The sequence below is a fragment of the Solanum verrucosum genome, unplaced genomic scaffold (genome assembly GCF_900185275.1).
Source record: "Solanum verrucosum unplaced genomic scaffold, falcon-dt-bn FXZP01000163.1, whole genome shotgun sequence".
Taxonomy (NCBI): Eukaryota; Viridiplantae; Streptophyta; class Magnoliopsida; order Solanales; family Solanaceae; genus Solanum; species Solanum verrucosum.
The window spans coordinates 2,274,339-2,280,605 of record NW_026020379.1 but is presented as its reverse complement, the minus strand read 5'-3'; the positions used below and the strand labels follow the sequence as shown (position 1 = coordinate 2,280,605).

At 37.1% G+C, this 6,267-nt stretch overlaps 2 protein-coding genes across 4 annotated transcripts in view; one reads left to right on the top strand and one right to left on the bottom strand.

Annotated features, from left to right (window-relative positions):
• The window catches only part of LOC125839081 (actin-depolymerizing factor 10-like), an 858,671-nt gene that overhangs the window by 239,281 nt on the left and 613,123 nt on the right, over positions 1 to 6,267 (top strand). The gene's annotated exons all lie outside the window — the stretch shown is intronic.
• The window catches only part of LOC125839078 (peroxisomal membrane protein 11C-like), a 485,045-nt gene that overhangs the window by 304,703 nt on the left and 174,075 nt on the right, over positions 1 to 6,267 (bottom strand). The gene's annotated exons all lie outside the window — the stretch shown is intronic.

The following is a 6,267-nucleotide window of genomic DNA, read 5'->3' as shown; positions in this document are numbered from 1 at the left end:
GTTGCTGACTCTTGAGCTAGGTAACATATGTTAGTGCAAAGTTTTAATGATAAACAATTTAAATCGTTTCAGGATTAGCAAATCATCAAAAAGGAAATAATCCAAAATGGAGATACAAAATCACGCTGCTTAATCAAGAAAGATTACCAAGCAGAAAATTGAAGACCTTCAATCAAGGATGCTGAAAAACAGGGCAGATCTTAATTGAGATCAAATCAAAGACAACTAAATCAAAGCAGACTTCAAACGGCTACATCTCAATTAAGGAAGGTGAAGATCATAAAAAATCTTCAACAGCTATTGAAGACTGAAGAATCAAGGCTAACGGCTAGAAGAAAGATCTCAGGCTATTGAAGACTGAAGAATTAAGACTATCGGCTAGCAGAAGATCTCAAGTAAAATTGAGGCTAAATCAATGGAAAGGAAGATAAGCCTCAATCTTTATTCTTGGAAAATAAGGATTCCCTGTCTTCTTTTCCAAGGATCAAATCTCTTGGGTTGCCATCTCTTCACAGAAATGATTCAAGCCTAAAACACTATAAATATACTCCATCCACAAACTGACAAGATATACAAACAAGTCTGAATCATCTCAAACACTCCCTACTCTACTTTTGATAAGCAATGTATTACTTAGTTCTACTGTGTAAACAGAAAAAAAAAAGATAAATATTGTTGGTAAGGCGTTGTATCAAAACAAAGAGAGAAAAGAAACTGAGTGTAAACTGTGAAGTCACACTCAACTTTGTGCACCTATCAAAAGTTACCAAGTCTAGAAGAGAACACCCTTGCAACCCAAGGGGACTGGACGTAAGATCCACTTTGGATCCCAACCAGTTTAAAAATTACTGTGTCAAGTTTACTTTACGCATTTTTCGATTCTGCTTATACCTGTTAGCAAACTGTAGTCGACTGAGGTGTATCTCAAGTCAACTACTCACAACAGAAAATAAAAAAAATAGCAATTCACCCTCCTTTTGCGCTTTCAACATATAGCAACTTATGAGGCTAAGTTCCATGTCTTCTCTCGCTACACTACTTAACTTGTGAGTATTGAGGATGAGAGGGTTCTGCTTTATGTGAATGGGTTAAACACTGAATTGCATGTCTTATCTATGCACATGACTTCGACAAGAAAGAGCTTCAATAAGGTAACCAACTATGTGATGAAATTTGAATGAATTGCGTACGTTGGGTAGGACAAATCATTGGCTAAGAGGTCCAACAATGTGGGCAACTACAATGGTTCCTAATTCAAAGGTCCTGGTTAGCAGGTGTATTAAGCTCATCTGATTCAATTGGCTTTACTAGCTTCTAGGGGTGGTTATTCATGGGTCGTGTAGTAGTCTCTAGCTCAAAGTGGTCAAGCATCTTTTTATTTGTTAGTCAGCCTAACCTCACTTGACTGAGAATATTTAAACTATGGTGACGTGGGTCACTTTAAGAGAGAATACTCTCATAAACTGACAGGCAACCCGGTACAACATCAGACTAAAGTTGTAGTCCCAGCAGGTGGAGGTGGTAATGGAAGAGCACGCTCAGAGAGTGGGCATGGTAAGAACCAGAGAGGCCGTGGAGTAGAGGAAATGATAATGCTGGGAGGGGAATGGGGCACCCAGGTAGAAGGGTTGTCCGGAATGATGATAGAGATTAGTGTTACACCTTCTCAGGTAAGACTGAGGTTGAGGCATCAGTTGTAATGATAACAAGTACTATTCTTGTCTTTGATTGAATGGCTTCTATCTTATTTGATCTGGGTTCCACATATTCATATGTATTTATTAAATTTGCATTTTAACTTCACTTGATTGGGGATATCATTGATGCCCCCATTATGTTTCTACCCCGGTTTGGGAGTCAATGGTAGCAACCCATGTTTATTATACTTATTCTATGATATATATATATATATATATATATGGGGTTCTTCAGACTTGGAAAGATTTGACCATTTTGGATATGCTAAATTTCAATGTGATATTGGGTATGACTTGGTTGTCACCTTATTATGATGTGCAAAATTGTAATGCTAACACAATAACTCTAGAAATCCCAGGTAGGGATAGATTGGAGTGCAAAGGTGTGTATAAGCCTAAACCCGAAAAAATCATATCTTTTGTTCTAGCTATAAGACTAGTGGGAGGTATTTTTTTTGTCCTACTTAGCTCTCTCTAGGATATTAGTGTGGAGTCCCTATCTATCGAGTCAATCTCAGTGGTTTCATAATTTCTAGGATTATTTTCTTCGGATGTGCAAGGTATGCCTTTGGATAGAGACATTGATTTATTTATAGATTTGGAGCCGGGTACTCGCCCAATCTCTATCCCTTCTTATCAAGACTCAGCTTCAAGAACTCTTAGATGAGGGATTGACTTGTCTCACTGTTTCACCTTGGGGTGCTCCGATCCTGTTTGTGAAGAAGAAGGATGGTAATGTTTGCACTCAATATCTAGCGACACTATCTTTGTAGTCATAAGTGTGAACTGTTTATAAATCATCACAGCTTACAACATGTGTTTACTTAGAGAGATTTAAATTTGAGGTAGAAGAAGTGGATGGAGTTGCTTAAAGACTATGATGTGACAATGTAGTACCACCCAGACAAGGACAATGTGGTAGCATATGAATTAAACCAGAAGACAATTGGCTAAGGTAGTTTGGCTTGCTAAGGGGTGTATATGTGACCCTTAATTAGAGAGATTCAAACTCTAGCATCTAAGTTCATGCACTTGGGGATTTCAAAAAAAAAGGGTGGGTTGTTGGCCAGTATTGATGTTAAGCATACTTCTATAGAGAAAATCAAGGCTAGAAAGTTCGAGAATGTAGATGCTACACATGATGTAGGTGGAGTTCTCAGTTTAGAAGACATATTTCTGTTCCTTGGGTTGGTGATTTGATTTTGAAAGGTTTTAATAGAGTCTCATGGTTCATGGCATTCTATTCATTCGGGTGTAACTAAAATATATCGAGGCTTGAGACAACTTTAATGGTGGCCTGAGACGAAGAGGGACATAGTTGAGTATGTTTCTAAGTGACGTAATTGTTAACAAGTAAATTGTGAGCACCAAATTCCTAGAGGTTTTATTTAAAGAATGTCTATTCTTGAGTGGAAGTGGAAAATAATAGTCATGGACTTCATGCTAGGACTCTCTAAGACCTTAAGGAAGTATGATGCAATTTGGGTCGTTGTTGATAAATTGACTAAATTAACCCATTTTATTCCAATCTGAGTGGATTACAACTCCTATAAGTTGGCTAAGATATATTTCAAAGAGATAGCACGGTTGTGCACGGGGTTCCCCTTTTTATCATTTCAGACAAAGGCACTCATTTTACTTCAATGTTCTGGGTAAGTTACGTGAATCATTAGTACTCAACTAACTTTTAGCATAGATTTTCATCCTCATAAAGATAGTTGTCGGAGAGGACAATTCATGTGCTAGAGGACATGTTGATAGCATGCATGATTGACTTTGGAGGTTTTTAGGACCAGTCTTACCCGTATGTGAGTTTGCATACAAAAATAGCTATCACACCAGCATTAACATGACACATTTGAAGCACTTTATGGGAGGGGATGTAGTCGCCTATAAGATAGTTTGATGTTGGGATGTGAAGCCCGTGGGTGTGGATTTGGTAAAGGAAGCTCAAAATAAGGTAATGGGTATCCAAATAAACTTTTGGCAGCCTAAAGCAGACAAAAGAAGTATATGAATTACAAGATAAGAGACATGACATTTCAAGTTGGTGAATAAGTATTATTGAAATTGTCGCCAACGAAAGGAGTGAGGTTTGCCAAGAAGGGTAAGCTTACTCTCATTACATTGGTCCATTTGAAGTTCTTGACAGTGGGGGACTAGTTGCTTGCAGATTAGCTTTCTCGCCTAGTTTGTTTGGGCCACCTAGTGTTCAATGTATCCATGTTGAATAAGTACTATGACAATTGGTAATACATCGTCAAGTGGGATTCAATCTTGTTAGATGATGACCTTCGGTACAAAGAGAAGGCAATTGCAATGCTTGATCAAGATGTACGGAAATTGAGAACTAGGGAAATCAGATCAGTGAATGCTCAATGGAAGCATATTTCAGTTGAGGAAGCCACTTCAGAAATCAAGAGGGATATGCAGGACAAGTACCGTTACTTGTTTGAGGATTCAAGTACTACTTTCTTCTTGGCTTAGCCCAACTTTTCTTGTTTGGTAGCTCGTGAATGAGTGATGGATAAATTGGTATCCATTGTAATGACCCCTCTAGTCGTTATGGATTAACCAATGATAAAAGAATTTGAGTAAGAAAACTTTCAGAGTAGTGAATTGAAAATTCTAGGCTAGGCTAGTCTTAGATGAAATTTGATCAAGGTGAGGTCTAGGGAAATCTGGGAAAGTATTGGATAAACTGTCTAAGCTTAGGTTGGTTTATCTTATTAACTAAGACATTACTGAGTCCGTAGAGCTTTTCAAAATTGAATTTGGGCGAGTAGAACTTCTGATATCGAACTTGGTGTGAACGGATTAGTTTAGAATGTCAAGGTGCGAAGGGATGTTACAAAAGGGAGACTTTTGGGGAGAATTCCAAGTTTATGTTCCTTGTAAGCTGCTAAGTGGGTTAAGTTGTAGTTTATGCAGAAATTGCCTTAAATCGCTCATTATTCTGGAAAACTCGATTTTGGAAGAAAAAAAGGGTGACCTAAGCGGTTTCTTTAAGTTTTCCCTAAATTTCCTTGATAAAGGCAAGTAATTCACTTCCCTATCTTGATATTTGATTCTTAGGCCTTAAATCCCTGATTGGTTATCTTAAACAGGAGTTCTTTTTTAAAATTTAATGGTCGAAAATACCCTGGTTTGGGTGGGATGATCATGTAACTGACCTTGGATTAGGATTAAGTTATACTTCAAGTATTATTAGGCCAATTTGGGTTAATTTTGTGCATTATTATTATTTGTAGACCTAAAACAATCCAGGATTTGTAACAAGGGGAAGACTTAGATTGATAGAGCTTCCAAGGCTTGATTCGAGGTAAGTGATGGTTATTATTTTCCAAGTTTATGTATGTATGTATGCATGTTAATTGTCTCTATAGTGAAACATGTACACTGCATATTGGGAAAAACATAAGGATTGAATGTGAAATGATGAATTGTTGACAATCTCATGCAATGAAAGTATTTTGGTTACTTATATTTACAAGTGTAGTTGTATTTCATTATGATTGTGATTGTTATTGTGTGACTAATGGTTGGCTCAAGTACCACGCTTATTATAGGATATTCCCATAGTTGGCTCGAATACCACACCTGGTATGTACTAACAGTTGACTCGGATACCACGCCCGATTTGTACTAACGGTTGACTCGGATACCATGCTTGATATGAGATATCTATATGGTTGGCTCGGGTACCATACCGGTACAACTTACTAACGGTTGGCTCAGATACCACACTTGGTATATTTTTAATTGTTTTCTTGTACCTTAAGTGAACCGTGCTTGTTTGTGATCAAGTGGTACATGATTCATGTGAAAAGTCAGGATTGGTGACTAAATGTCTTGTTGAAATGCTGAATTGGTTGATTATGTGTTGACTTATCTTTACTATGTTTTAGTTATGTGTTTACACCGACCAATACACTATGGTTTGTGTACCAATATTACACTTGCTATTTATTTGTTAAGTACAAGGCATAATCAGGTGGCCGCTTCGTGAACTCAAATGTGAGGCCAACGCTAACCAAATCCAAATAGCTATTTTTTCTAGGCTTCTGTAGATTCCTCTCTATCTCTTAGTCCATCTGTTCGGACTCAGACCGTTTTAGATTGTTTTCTATGTTTTGAGGTTGTATTCCCTTACTCTAGATCGAGTTGATCAACATGGTACAACGGTGTAGCTGTTTAGAATAGTTAGAGTTTGACTAGGACTACTCTTATAATTGTATTTCTAATATAGTATAACTAAGTGTAGCTAGCCTAGGACTCTATGACTGTATCAACTCATATATAAGGAGCATGTACTCGATAGTTTTAATCATCAATACAATTCTTGATTTCTCTCGATCATTCTCGAGAATTCTACAATATGTATCCGTCAAGATATTGGTGTTACCCTTAATTTTGAGAAACATTCTTTCACATGTAATTCTCTAGATGCACAACACGTATGAAAACATATATTTTTTTTGTTGTTGTTCATTTGTGTATCACGCTATCAGAGCATATTGGTATTATTTCTATACAACAATTGTCATTCTCCCCTTTATCTGTTGATTTT